Here is a 14,487-nt window from a genome sequence, read left to right as displayed (position 1 = left end):
TTTTCACATTGTTTTGGGTTTAGGGAGTCAGGTAAGTTGAATCTGTATTTTATTTCTTTTGGTTTCTTTAATTTTGGTTTAGGAAGTGTAGAGGGTTAACAAAGAGGATTTTTTGTTTGTTATTTTGGCCTTGTCTGCCCCTGACGCTAAGTCCCAACTTGTAAATAAATTATTGTTTATTCAACCTCTCTCTGGTTCAGACTCTCTTCCTTTTCCTGTTACGGCTGACCCCTAGCGGTCGTAACAGAAATTGGGGGCTCGTCTTAAAAAGGAGTTTTTCCTCACAAACCAATTGGAGTTTTGCGGTCGCGTGTTTGTGATAAAACAAATTCATGAAATTTGCTTTTGTTTTTTTGTTTGGCTAGTGGTTTTCACTTTAAGGGGGAGGGAATTCGGTATGTCCTCTAAATTTGAATTGGAAAAGTTTGCAATTCAGCCTACTGCTGAACAATTGGATATTTGTCGCAAAGATGATCTGTTTTCAGTTGCTGATTTATATCAAATTAAAGTTCCTCGTGGTGCAGTGAAGCGTGAGATCAGGGATGTGATCTATAAGCATTTGGTGGAAAATGGAGTTTTGCCAGAGGTGAGTGAAGCGGGTGTTGCAGATCAGTTGCCAATTTCCGTGGGTAAGGGGGCGGAGAATCCCAAACCCGAGGAGATGGCCAGCATGGATCCCGTTGATCTCCCTTTTCCGAGCGATCCTCGGTTGGCAATCAAACTAAAAGAGTTGGAGTTGGAGTTGAGCAGGCAACAATATCAAAGTCAGCTGCTGCAGGTTCGCACAGTTGAGCTTGAAACTAAGCGAGCAATCAAGCTCAAAGAATTGGAGCTTGAGCTCAAAACCAGATCACCTGTTCTCCCCTCAGCTGCTGATGCGCCTAGTGTGAGCGTGTCTGTGTCGTCACCCATCAGTGCTTCCACTCCAGGTCCCATTCCTGCACCTCGACGCAACCCACAAGTAAGTCAACCTGAATTTGATGTTAGCCGCCAAATTGCACTAGTACCACTGTTTCGAGAAAGTGAGGTTGACACTTATTTCACTGTGTTTGAGCGAATCGCTGCCACATTAAAATGGCCACGTAATGTTTGGCCACTGTTGTTGCAGTGTAAACTCATTGGTAAAGCCCAAGAAGTCTGCTCAGCATTAACACTTGAGCAGAGCTTGGATTATGATGTAATGAAGAATTCCGTTTTGCGTGCTTATGAGCTAGTTCCTGAAGCATACCGGCAAAAGTTCCGCAGTCTTGTGAAAATCCCTAGCCAAACGTTTGTTGAATTTGCGAGAGACAAAGCTAATTTATTTGATAAATGGTGCGCTGCGAACAAGGTAGACACGTTTGAACAGCTTAAAGAGTTATTGCTGTTGGAGGAGTTTAAGAGTTGTTTACCAGAGAAAATTGTGGTCTACTTAAATGAGCAAAAAGTCTCATCTCTTTCTGAGGCTGCCGTTTTTTCTGACGAATTTGTACTTACGCATAAAATAGTGTTTTCACCCACAAAGCGTAATTTCCCTGATCGAGTTCGTACTTCTAAGGATGCCGCAGTGGCACCAAAGAACATTTCGAGTGCAGACAGTAATGAGAACCGTGAGTGCTTTTATTGTCATGAGGTTGGGCACCTCATCGCTAATTGTCCCACCTTGAAACGCAAGGTCAGTAGAAAAGTAAACCCTTCGAAAAGTGTTGCGTTGATCGAAAGAAAGGTTTTCGCATCTGAACAAAATGTGTCTTTGAATTCAGTGGTTGAGTCTACTTTTGAACCCTTCATCTGTGATGGTGTAGTATCACTGGGTGAAACGGAGTCTGAGTTGAAGCATATTCGTATCCTCCGTGACACTGGTGCTGCCCAATCGTTTATCCTACAAAATGTGTTGCCATTCTCTGAACAGTCAAGCTGTGGTTCTAATGTGCTGGTACAGGGTATTGATCTCACAGTAGTTAAAGTTCCTTTACACCAAGTGTTTCTACGCTCTGGGATCATTTCAGGGAAGGTTAAACTGGCAGTCCAAGCACAGTTACCTGTTAAAGGGGTGTCACTCATTCTTGGTAATGATCTGGCAGGTGATAAAGTTTTTTGTCTGCCTGAGGTAATAGATACTCCTATTGTGCATGAGGGTGATGTTCTGCAGGAAGAGTTTCCTGATGTGTTTGGCGCATGCATTGTGACCCGAGCTCAAGCTCGCAAATTTAGGGATACTGTGGATCTGTCTGATTCATTTATGTGTGCTGACAATGCTGTCAATGCAAAGGAGGTTAGTACTGATCAGGTAGAGGTGTGTGCACTCCCAGGTTTTGATTTACCCATTGGTAAACCCATGTTAATTGAGGCACAACGTGCTGATAAAACTTTGACTCATTGTGTTGAAGCCGCTGTTGAGCTGACTGATTTGTCAGAGCATCCTGTTGCATACTACTTTGAGGATGATGTGTTGATGCGTAAGTGGTCTCCACGCCATGCCAACTATGATTGGAGTACTGTTTTCCAAGTTGTTGTCCCGAAACCTTACAGAGAGCAGGTACTGAGTGTTGCACATGATCATGAGCTTTCTGGCCATTTTGGCATTCGTAAAACTTATGATCATTTAATGAAGCATTTCTTTTGGCCTTCCATAAAGTCAGATGTAGTCAAATTTTGTAAATCCTGTCATGCGTGCCAAATAGCGGGCAAACCAAATCAGGTGGTTCCTCCAGCTCCATTGAAACCTATACCTGTATTAGGTGAACCGTTTGAGCGTATTCTGATTGATTGTGTAGGACCGTTGCCCAAAACCAAGTCTGGAAATTCTTATCTAGTAACGTTAATGTGTGTGTCAACTAGGTTTCCTGAGGCAATACCGCTACGTTCCCTCAAAGCTAATGCAATTATCAAGGCAATTGTAAAGTTCTGCACTACTTTTGGAATGCCAAAATACATTCAGTCTGACCAAGGTACCAATTTTATGTCCAAAGTGTTTGCAAAGGTAATGAAACAGTTAAATATCAAGCATCAGGTGTCCAGTGCATACCACCCTCAGTCACAAGGTGCTATTGAACGTTTTCATCAAACCTTAAAGTCGATACTCCGAACCTTTTGCGTGGAACATGAAAAAGAATGGGATGAACACATCCCGCTCTTGTTATTTGCAGTACGTAATACCACTCAAGCATCACTTGGATTTAGTCCCTCTGAGTTAATTTTTGGACACACTATTCGTGGTCCATTGAAAATTTTGCAAGAGCAAATTCTTTCATCTAGCCATTCGTCTTCAACTACCAATGTATTGGATTATGTCAGTGCGTTCCGCGAGCGCTTGCATACAGTGTGGAAGTTGGCAAAACAATCGCTCAGTTCTGTGCAAAGCCAAATGAAATCTCACTATGACCAAAAGGCTGTATCGCGATCATTTCAGACTGGCGATAAAGTTCTTATCTTACTTCCAGTCCAAGGTTCAGCACTCCAAGCTAAGTTCACTGGTCCTTACAGCATCAAGGAGAAGCTAGGAGACACTGACTATGTAGTTGATACCCCTGATCGAAGAAGGAAGTCACGAGTCTGCCACATTAATATGCTTAAAGCATATTCGTCACGTTCTGATTCTGAAGTTAGTAAGCCCGTTGCTACTGTTTTACCAGTTACGGTGTCATTGTCGGATTATTCACCTGAAAGTGATGATTTGAAAATGAATAGTGCATCATTCTTGTCAGCTCGTTTGCCAAATTCTGAGGCTTTGTTGAATCTGTCAGAAAAATTGTCCCATTTGCCTGTGTCTGCCCAAGCAGATATTTCCAGTCTTCTTAATAAATACCCGACTTTGTTTAATGACTTCCCTTCAACTACCCACGTAATTGAACATGATATAGATGTTGGTTCACATGCCCCAGTTAAACAGAATGCCTACCGTGTAAACCCAGTTAAAAGAGAACTAATGAAGCAGGAAACCCAGTACTTGCTAGAACACAATTTAGCAGTTCCTAGTGCCAGTCCCTGGTGTTCGCCATGTCTACTTGTCCCTAAGCCAGATGGGACCTCCAGGTTTTGTACTGACTACCGTAAAGTTAACGCTTTAACTAAAGCTGACTCTTTTCCGCTTCCTCGTATGGAAGATTGTGTTGATCGGGTAGGTAACGCTAAATTCATGACTAAACTAGATCTGCTAAAAGGATATTGGCAGGTGCCACTCACAAAGCAAGCATGTGAGATTTCTGCTTTTGCTACACCTGACGTATTTTTGCAGTACCGTGTTATGGCTTTTGGCCTTTGAAATGCTGGAGCTACCTTTCAGCGACTAATGTCCATAGTGTTGTCTGATGTGTCAAATTGTGAGGCTTATTTGGATGATGTGGTGTGCTATGCTGATACTTGGAAAGACCATCTCAAAACTTTGGATGATGTCTTCAAACGCTTGAGAAATGCTAACCTTACCTTGAATTTATCAAAGTGTGAATTCGGTTGTGCTACTGTCACATACTTGGGAAAGGAGGTTGGGAATGGTCAAGTGCGTCCTCTTAATTCCAAAATACAAGCCATCCTTGATTTCCCAGTTCCTAAAACTAGGAAAGAGCTCCGTCGATTTCTTGGAATGACTGGCTACTACAGATGTTTTTGTAAGAATTTTTCAGATGTTGCCAGTCCTCTCACTGGACTATTACGTAAAGCAGTCTCATTTAAGTGGTCTTGTGAATGTCAGTCCGCCTTTGAAGTCTTGAAAACTTTGCTTTGTAGTGCCCCTGTGCTCGCTGCCCCCTGTTTTGAAAAACCATTCTTGATGGAAGTGGACGCTAGTGGTACCGGTGCTGGAGCCGTCCTTCTTCAAACCGATGCAGCTGGTTTGAATCACCCAATAAGTTTCTTTTCGAAAAAGTTCCACAAACATCAGATTAACTATAGTACCATAGAAAAAGAAGCCCTTGGCTTAATTCTCGCTCTTCAACACTTTGAGGTCTATGTTGGCTCCAGTTCAAAACCTGTTACGGTTTATACTGACCATAACCCTCTTGTATTTCTTCAACGGATGTCAAATGCTAATCATCGTCTTATGCGCTGGTCGCTAATCTGCCAAAGTTACAATTTGGTGATCTGTCATAAAAAGGGCATTGAAAATGTGATTGCTGATTCACTGTCTCGTGTTAATCTGTAAAACAGGATGTTTTATTTTGTGGGTGGGGGTGTTATGAGCAAAAGTCCTTTGTTGGTTGTTTCCATTCTGCCCTCTTGTGTTCTCTGTGCATGTTTGTTTCAGATGGGCGGTTCCTGGAGATAATTAATTGGAGGCTGCGATTGGTTCTCCTCTTCACCTGATCCAGATATAAGGACTGCCCCAAACACTCAATAGGGGCCATGATTGTGCCATCGCGTGTGACTCCATAGTTTGCTGTTTGCCTTGTTATTGTTGTTTGTTTGAATTTGAGTGTCTTACCAGAGAGATAGTGTGTTGGTGAATAAGATTGTGATTGTGTTCTGTGATAATTATATTGTATTGTTTTTTCTTTGTTTAAATTCTGTGATATTCCCGGTTAACTTGACCTAAGCCTGATTGACTACGATTTTGGATTCTGATTGTAAATTGTTTGCTGTTTACTTGTGTGTGTGTGTATATATATATATATATATATATATCTTGTTAACATTTTGTTGATCTTAGTTTTTGTTAAGTTGAGGGACGTAGGGGGTTAGACGCCATTTTATTTTGATATCACTTTTCACATTGTTTTGGGTTTAGGGAGTCAGGTAAGTTGAATCTGTATTTTATTTCTTTTGGTTTCTTTAATTTTGGTTTAGGAAGTGTAGAGGGTTAACAAAGAGGATTTTTGTTTGTTATTTTGGCCTTGTCTGCCCCTGACGCTAAGTCCCAACTTGTAAATAAATTATTGTTTATTCAACCTCTCTCTGGTTCAGACTCTCTTCCTTTTCCTGTTACGGCTGACCCCTAGACGGTCGTAACAGTGTGTGTGTGTGTGTGTGTGTGTGTGTGTGTGTGTGTGTGCGTATGTGTGTGTGTGTATGAGCCCACTAACATACTAGGCCAAGCAAGTTTATTTATATAGCACATTTCATGCAAAATGGTAATTCAGAGTGTTTTACATAAAAGAAAGTAAAATAATCATAAAGAAAAATTATAACAAAAATAAAACAAGCAATTTTAAAACTTTTAAAATGATTAAAAAATCAACAGAGTAGCGAACATGCTCCGAAGTGCCGATCTGAATCAACCGAGTCGCGAACATGCTCCGAAGTGCAGATCTGAATCAACCGATCAACCGATTCGGGAACATGCTCAGAAGTGCCGATCTGAATCAACCGATCAACCGAGTTGCGAACATGCTCCGAAGTGCCGATCTGAATCAACCGATCAACCGAGTCGCGAATATGCTCCGAATTGCCGATCTGAATCAACCGAGGTGGAACAGGCTCCGAAGTGCCGATCTGAATAAACCTATCAACCTAGTCGCAAACATGCTCCGAATTGCCGATCTGAATCAACTGAGTCGCGAACATGCTCCGAAGTGCCGATCTGAATCAACCGATCAACCGAGTCGCGAATATGCTCCGAATTGCCGATCTGAATCAACCGAGGTGGAACAGGCTCCGAAGTGCCGATCTGAATAAACCTATCAACCTAGTCGCAAACATGCTCCGAATTGCCGATCTGAATCAACTGAGTCGCGAACAGGCTCCGATGTCCCGATCTGAAAACTTTACCAAAGAATGTAAAAAATAACTATATTTCTCTATTAAATCTACAACTCTATGAAAGACTCAGATCACGTATCTAAAAATAAATCGCTATAGTAAAAGAGAAATAATAAGAGGAGTGAAGTTTCCTACCATTCTGCTGTTTGGTCCTCACGCGTGTCCCAAACTCTGACCGGTAGTGTGTGTGTGTGTGTGTGGGTGGGTGGGTGCGTGTGTGTGTGTGTGTGTGTGTGTGTAAGCTCACTAACACACTAGGCAAGGCAAGTTTATTTATATAGCACATTTCATGCACAATGGTAATTCAAAGTGCTTTACATAAAAGAAAGTAAAATAATCATAAAGAAAAATTATTACAAAAATAAAACAAGCAATTTTAAAACTTTTAAAATGATTTAAAAAAAATCAACAGAGTAGCGAACATGCTCCGAAGTGCAGATCTGAATAAAATATTATTTTGGAATCTGCGATACTTTTTTCAGGATTCTTCGATGTATAACTTTTTAAAGAACAGCGTTTATTCCAAATATAAATCTCTTCTAATAATATAAATCTTTGATTTCACTTCTTATCAATTTAACACATCCTGAATAAAAGATTCTAAAATCTAATAAAGAATACAATTTCTTATAAAAAAAGAAAGGATAAAGATTTACCGAGTCGCGAACATGCTCCGAATTGCCGATCTGAATCAACCGAGTCACGAACAGGCTCCGAAGTGCCGATCTAAATCAACCGAGTCGCGAACAGGCTCCGAGGTCCCGAGCTGAAAACTTTACCAAAGAATGTAAAAAATAACTCTATTTCTCTATTAAATCTACATCTATATGAAAGACTCAGATCACGTATCTAAAAATAAATCGCTATAGTAAAAGAGAAATAATGAGAGGAGTGAAGTTTCCAACCGTTCTGCTGTGTTTGGTCCTCGCAGCGCGTCTCCTGCCAGCACACGCGCATTTACAGCGCTAAATTAATCATCTTTGCTAATTATTATACATTTACATCATTGTCAGCTTCAGGTACTTCATTTATTATTGTTCAATGAACTGTTTGAAACAAAAAAAGGTTGTATTTCAGGAATAATTCAAAATTATCAAAATAAAATATATAAAATAATGGTTTCTATTTTAATATCCTTTAAAATATAATTTATTTCTGTGATGTGCAGCTGTATTTTCAGCATCATTCCTCCAGTCTTCAGTGTCACATGATCTTTAGAAATCATGAAAATATGATGATTAATTCTTAGAACTATTAATATTTGTGCTATCAAATATTATTTTGGAATCTGCCATACTTTTTACAGGATTCTTCGATGCATAATTTTTTTAAGAACAGCTTTTATTTAAAATTATTTAAAATTTACTGACCCCAAACTATTGAACTATAGTGAATATTGTTTGGAAATATTAATATTTTAAATAAATGCCCTTCTTTTTAACTTTTTATTCATCAAAGAATCCTGAAAAAAGTATCACAGATTCCAAAATAATATTTATCAGCAAAACTGTTGATAATTCTAATAATAAATCATTATATTATTCCGATTTCTGAAGATCATGTGACACTGAAGACTGGAGGAATGATGCTGAAAATATAGCTGCACACCACATGAATAAATTACACTTTCATGTATATTAAAATAGAAAAAAATTAATAATATTTCACAATATTACATGTTTTCCAGTATTTTTGATCAAATAAATGCTGTCTTGATGAGTAAAATAAATTCCTGTAAAAAACAATAAAAATCATTCTGATCCCAAACGCTGACTGGTAGTGTGTGTGTGTGTATAAGCTCACTAACACACTAGGCAAGGCAAGTTTATTTATATAGCACATTTCATGCACAATGGTAATTCAAAATGCTTTACATAAAAGGAAGTAAAATAATCATAAAGAAAAATTATTACAAAAATAAAACAAGCAATTTTAAAACTTTTAAAATGAATTTAAAAAAATCAACAGAGTAGCGAACATGCTCCGAAGTGCAGATCTGAATAAAATATTATTTTGGAATCTGCGATACTTTTTTCAGGATTCTTCGATGTATAACTTTTTAAAGAACAGCGTTTATTCCAAATATAAATCTCTTCTAATAATATAAATCTTTGATTTCACTTCTTATCAATTTAACACATCCTGAATAAAAGATTCTAAAATCTAATAAAGAATACAATTTCTTATCAAAAAAGAAAAGGATAAAGATTTACCGAGTCGCGAACATGCTCCGAATTGCCGATCTGAATCAACCGAGTCGCGGACAGGCTCCGAAGTGCCGATCTAAATCAACCGAGTCGCGAACAGGCTCCGAGGTCCCGAGCTGAAAACTTTACCAAAGAATGTAAAAAATAACTCTATTTCTCTATTAAATCTACATCTATATGAAAGACTCAGATCACGTATCTAAAAATAAATCGCTATAGTAAAAGAGAAATAATGAGAGGAGTGAAGTTTCCTACCGTTCTGCTGTGTTTGGTCCTCGCAGCGCGTCTCCTGCCAGCACACGCGCGTTTACAGCGCTAAATTAATCATCTTTGCTAATTATTATACATTTACATCATTGTCAGCTTCAGGTACTTCATTTATTATTGTTCAATGAACTGTTTGAAACAAAAAAAGGTTGTATTTCAGTAATAATTCAAAATTATCAAAATAAAATATATAAAATAATGGTTTCTATTTTAATATCCTTTAAAATATAATTTATTTCTGTGATGTGCAGCTGTATTTTCAGCATCATTCCTCCAGTCTTCAGTGTCACATGATCTTTAGAAATCATGAAAATATGATGATTTATTCTTAGAACTATTAATATTTGTGCTACCAAATATTATTTTGGAATCTGCGATACTTTTTACAGGATTCTTCGATGCATAATTTTTTTAAGAACAGCTTTTATTTAAAATTATTTAAAATTTAGTGACCCCAAATTATTGAACTATAGTGAATATTGTTGGGAAATATTAATATTTTAAATCAATGCCCTTCTTTTTAACTTTTTATTCATCAAAGAATCCTGAAAAAAGTATCACAGATTCCAAAATAATATTTATCAGCAAAACTGTTGATAATTCTAATAATAAATCATTATATTATTCCGATTTCTGAAGATCATGTGACACTGAAGACTGGAGGAATGATGCTGAAAATATAGCTGCACATCACATGAATAAATTACACTTTCATGTATATTAAAATAGAAAAAAATTAATAATATTTCACAATATTACATGTTTTCCAGTATTTTTGATCAAATAAATGCTGTCTTGATGAGTAAAATAAATTCCTGTAAAAAACAATAAAAATCATTCTGATCCCAAACGCTGACTGGTAGTGTGTGTGTGTGTGTGTGTGTGTGTGTGTGCGTGTGTGTGTGTATGAGCCCACTAACATACTAGGCCAAGCAAGTTTATTTATATAGCACATTTCATGCAAAATGGTAATTCAGAGTGTTTTACATAAAAGAAAGTAAAATAATCATAAAGAAAAATTATAACAAAAATAAAACAAGCAATTTTAAAACTTTTAAAATGATAAAAAAAATCAACAGAGTAGCGAACATGCTCCGAAGTGCTGATCTGAATCAACCGAGTCGCGAACATGCTCCGAAGTGCAGATCTGAATCAACCGATCAACCGATTCGCGAACATGCTCCGAAGTGCCGATCTGAATCAACCGATCAACCGAGTCGCGAATATGCTCCGAATTGCCGATCTGAATCAACCGAGGTGGAACAGGCTCCGAAGTGCCGATCTGAATAAACCTATCAACCTAGTCGCAAACATGCTCCGAATTGCCGATCTGAATCAACTGAGTCGCGAACAGGCTCCGAAGTCCCGATCTGAAAACTTTACCAAAGAATGGAAAAAATAACTATATTTCTCTATTAAATCTACAACTCTATGAAAGACTCAGATCACGTATCTAAAAATAAATCGCTATAGTAAAAGAGAAATAATAAGAGGAGTGAAGTTTCCTACCATTCTGCTGTGTTTGGTCCTCACGCGTGTCCCAAACTCTGACCGGTAGTGTGCGTGTGTGTGTGTAAGCTCACTAACACACTAGGCAAGGCAAGTTTATTTATATAGCACATTTCATGCACAATGGTAATTCAAAGTGCTTTACATAAAAGAAAGTAAAATAATCATAAAGAAAAATTATTACAAAAATAAAACAAGCAATTTTAAAACTTTTAAAATGATTTTAAAAAGAATCAACAGAGTAGCGAACATGCTCCGAAGTGCAGATCTGAATAAAATATTATTTTGGAATCTGCGATACTTTTTTCAGGATTCTTCGATGTATAACTTTTTAAAGAACAGCGTTTATTACAAATATAAATCTCTTCTAATAATATAAATCTTTGATTTCACTTCTTATCAATTTAACACATCCTGAATAAAAGATTCTAAAATCTAATAAAGAATACAATTTCTTATAAAAAAAGAAAGGATAAAGATTTACCGAGTCGCGAACATGCTCCGAATTGCCGATCTGAATCAACCGAGTCACGAACAGGCTCCGAAGTGCCGATCTAAATCAACCGAGTCGCGAACAGGCTCCGAGGTCCCGAGCTGAGAATTTTACCAAAGAATGTAAAAAATAACTCTATTTCTCTATTAAATCTACATCTATATGAAAGACTCAGATCACGTATCTAAAAATAAATCGCTATAGTAAAAGAGAAATAATGAGAGGAGTGAAGTTTCCTACCGTTCTGCTGTGTTTGGTCCTCGCAGGCGTCTCCTGCCAGCACACGCGCATTTACAGCGCTAAATTAATCATCTTTGCTAATTATTATACATTTACATCATTGTCAGCTTCAGGTACTTCATTTATTATTGTTCAATGAACTGTTTGAAACAAAAAAAGGTTGTATTTCAGGAATAATTCAAAATTATCAAAATAAAATATATAAAATAATGGTTTCTATTTTAATATCCTTTAAAATATAATTTATTTCTGTGATGTGCAGCTGTATTTTCAGCATCATTCCTCCAGTCTTCAGTGTCACATGATCTTTAGAAATCATGAAAATATGATGATTTATTCTTAGAACTATTAATATTTGTGCTATCAAATATTATTTTGGAATCTGCGATACTTTTTACAGGATTCTTCGATGCATAATTTTTTTAAGAACAGCTTTTATTTAAAATTATTTAAAATTTACTGACCCCAAACTATTGAACTATAGTGAATATTGTTTGGAAATATTAATATTTTAAATAAATACCCTTCTTTTTAACTTTTTATTCATCAAAGAATCCTGAAAAAAGTATCACAGATTCCAAAATAATATTTATCAGCAAAACTGTTGATAATTCTAATAATAAATCATTATATTATTCCGATTTCTGAAGATCATGTGACACTGAAGACTGGAGGAATGATGCTGAAAATATAGCTGCACATCACATGAATAAATCACACTTTCATGTATATTAAAATAGAAAAAATGTAATAATATTTCACAATCTTACATGTTTTCCAGTATTTTTGATCAAATAAATGCTGTCTTGAGTAAAATAAATTCCTGTAAAAAACAATAAAAATCATTCTGATCCCAAACGCTGACTGGTAGTGTGTGTGTGTGTGTGTGTGTGTGCATATGTGTGTGTGTATGAGCCCACTAACATACTAGGCAAGGCAAGTTTATTTATATAGCACATTTCATGCACAATGGTAATTCAGAGTGTTTTACATAAAAGAAAGTAAAATAATCATAAAGAAAAAATATAACAAAAATAAAACAAGCAATTTTAAAACTTTTAAAATGATTAAAAAATCAACAGAGTAGCGAACATGCTCCGAGGTGCCGATCTGAATCAACCGAGTCTCGAACATGCTCCGAAGTGCCGATCTGAATCAACCGAGTCGCGAACATGCTCCGAAGTGCCGATCTGAATCAACCGATCAACCTAGTCGCGAACATGCTCCGAAGTGCCGATCTGAATCAACCTAGTCGCGAACATGCTCCGAAGTGCCGATCTGAATCAACCGATCAACCTAGTCGCGAACATGCTCCGAAGTGCCGATCTGAATCAACTGAGTCGCGAACATGCTCCGAAGTGCCGATCTGAATCAAATATTATTTTGGAATCTACAATACTTTTTTCAGGATTCTTCCATGTATAATTTTTTTAAAGAACAGCGTTTATTCCAAATATAAATCTCTTCTAATAATATTAATCTTTGATTTCACTTCTTATCAATTTAACACATCCTGAATAAAAGATTCTAAAATCTAATAAAGAATACAATTTCTTATAAAAAAGAAAGGATAAAGATTTACCGAGTCGCGAATATGCTCCGAATTGCCGATCTGAATCAACCGAGGTGGAACAGGCTCCGAAGTGCCGATCTGAATAAACCTATCAACCTAGTCGCAAACATGCTCCGAATTGCCGATCTGAATCAACTGAGTCGCGAACAGGCTCCGAAGTCCCGATCTGAAAACTTTACCAAAGAATGTAAAAAATAACTATATTTCTCTATTAAATCTACAACTTTATGAAAGACTAAGATCACGTATCTAAAAATTAATCGCTATAGTAAAAGAGAAATAATAAGAGGAGTGAAGTTTCCAACCATTCTGCTGTGTTTGGTCCTCAAGCGTGTCTCCGCCCCTCACACGCGCGTTTACAGCGCTAAATTAATCATCTTTGCTAATTATTATACATTTACATCATTGTCAGCTTCAGGTACTTCATTTATTATTGATCAATGAACTGTTTGAAACAAAAAAAGGTTGTATTTCAGTAATAATTCAAAATTATCAAAATAAAATATATAAAATAATGGTTTCTATTTTAATAGCCTTTAAAATATAATTTATTTCTGTGATGTGCAGCTGTATTTTCAGCATCATTCCTCCAGTCTTCAGTGTCACATGATCTTTAGAAATCATGAAAATATGATGATTTATTCTTAGAAATATTAATAGTTGTACTACCAAATATTATTTTGGAATCTGCGTTACTTTTGTAAGGATTCTTCGATGTATAATTTTTTTTTTAAGATCAGCGTTTATTTAAAATTATAAAAAATTTACTGACCCCAAACTATTAACTATAGTGAATATTGTTAGGAAATATATTTTAAATAAATGCCCTTCTTTTTAACTGTTTATTCATCAAAGAATCCTGAAAAAAGTATCACAGATTCCAAAATAATATTTATCAGCAAAACTGTTGATAATTCTAATAATAAATCATTATATTATTCCGATTTCTGAAGATCATGTGACACTGAAGACTGGAGAAATGATGCTGAAAATATAGCTGCACATCACATGAATAAATTACACTTTCATGTATATTAAAATAGAAAAAAATTAATAATATTTCACAATATTACATGTTTTCCAGTATTTTTGATCAAATAAATGCTGTCTTGATGAGTAAAATAAATTCCTGTAAAAAACATTAAAAATCATTCTGATCCCAAACGCTGACTGGTAGTGTGTGTGTGTGTGTGTGTGTGTGTGTATGAGCCCACTAACATACTAGGCAAGGCAAGTTTATTTATATAGCACATTTCATGCACAATGGTAATTCAGAGTGTTTTACATAAAAGAAAGTAAAATAATCATAAAGAAAAATTATAACAAAAATAAAACAAGCAATTTTAAAACTTTTAAAATGATTAAAAAAAATCAACAGAGTAGCGAACATGCTCCGAATTGCCGATCTGAATCAACCGAGTGGCGAACAGGCTCCGAAGTGCCGATCTGAATCAACCGTGTTGCGAACAGGCTCCGAAGTGCCAATCTGAATCAACCGAGTCGCGAACATGCTCCGAAGTCCCGAT

General features: G+C 36.5%; 1 long non-coding RNA gene across 2 annotated transcripts in view; it reads left to right on the top strand.

Annotated features, from left to right (window-relative positions):
- Window positions 1-14,487, top strand: part of LOC128014751 (uncharacterized) — a 243,210-nt gene that overhangs the window by 44,262 nt on the left and 184,461 nt on the right. The gene's annotated exons all lie outside the window — the stretch shown is intronic.

Source organism: Carassius gibelio, chromosome B25, assembly GCF_023724105.1.
Source record: "Carassius gibelio isolate Cgi1373 ecotype wild population from Czech Republic chromosome B25, carGib1.2-hapl.c, whole genome shotgun sequence".
Lineage (NCBI taxonomy): Eukaryota > Metazoa > Chordata > Actinopteri > Cypriniformes > Cyprinidae > Carassius > Carassius gibelio.
This window is presented reverse-complemented; position numbering and strand designations above follow the sequence as displayed.